A 1,318-nucleotide genomic window follows, 5' to 3' on the forward strand; every position below is an offset into this window, starting at 1 on the left:
ATTTTCAATTATTAAAAGTATTTTAATTTTATTTGGATAAAAAAAAGAAAATACCTTTTTAATTAAATTACATAGTCAATGTTTTGTCATCATTCTGTTTTTTTATCCTTACTTTCATGTACTCGTGAACATTGCTTAATACTTATACTCTCGGTGATGAGAAACGTAATAAACATATGAAAAAAATAATTGACAAATATTAGAAGAAAAGTTCTAGAACTAAAGTAAAATTAATAATTGACCATAAAGAATGAGAAAGTAAAGCTTTTGAATTAAATCCAAAAGGAAAAAAATGATACCTGAAAGGTATATTATTAGTGGAGGGTAGCCTTAGAAAGTGTTTTTACGGTAAATTGAAATAATGATAGGCGTAAAAAACTTTCAATTGTAGTGGATGAAATAAAGAAATTATCACCTTTGTCAGAAAATATAATATCAGATAATACCACGTTCAACTCAAAACCTTAAAATAGTAAATTAATAAGTATAATTACCCGTGTCATGCACGTGATAAGATTGAAATTATAATTTTAAATTATTTTTTAAAATTAATTTGAATTATAATAATTTAATTAAAAAAAGTAACATGTTATGTATTGTTTTTTTTTAAATTTAGTGTTAATTGGATTAACTCTAAAATAGTTATTAATCGATTTTAATAATCTATTTTTTTTCAATAAATTAGACAAATATACTGAATGTGATCATAAATAATATAGTAATAGTTAAATCCACCAATAAATATATTAGTTATTATCAAACTATAAAACAAATTAAATATAAAGGCTATTAGCACTTATATATCTATAAAATCGCACTGTCTTTGCTCGTGTGCAAGGGTTTACTTATCAAATAAACTTAAAATATGAACCAAAAATATTTATAAATTAGACTTAGCATCATTTGAAAGAATAATAAAAAATAATCAACTTACCTTATCATTCATGAGAACCATTTCTATATAAGTCGTCTTGTTCTTATCAAATTTGGATGAGACTTTCCATAACCTTATATATTAATTTTGTTAAATAATTATATATATTGGTAGTTTTTCTTAATATATATACGTATACATAATACATAAATAATTCTATACATATACATAAATAAAAAAATATATGAATTATATTTTATTAAACTCTATATTACCGGTTATTAAAAACATTAAAATATATGAACCAAAAATATTTATAAAATGGACCTAAAATCACTTGAAAGAATCATGGAAAATAATCAACTTACCTTACTATCCATGAGAACCATTTCTATGTAAGTCATCTTGTTCTTGTCAAACTTGGATAGAACTTTCCATAACCTT

This window comes from Arachis ipaensis, chromosome B03 (assembly GCF_000816755.2).
Source record: "Arachis ipaensis cultivar K30076 chromosome B03, Araip1.1, whole genome shotgun sequence".
Taxonomy (NCBI): Eukaryota; Viridiplantae; Streptophyta; class Magnoliopsida; order Fabales; family Fabaceae; genus Arachis; species Arachis ipaensis.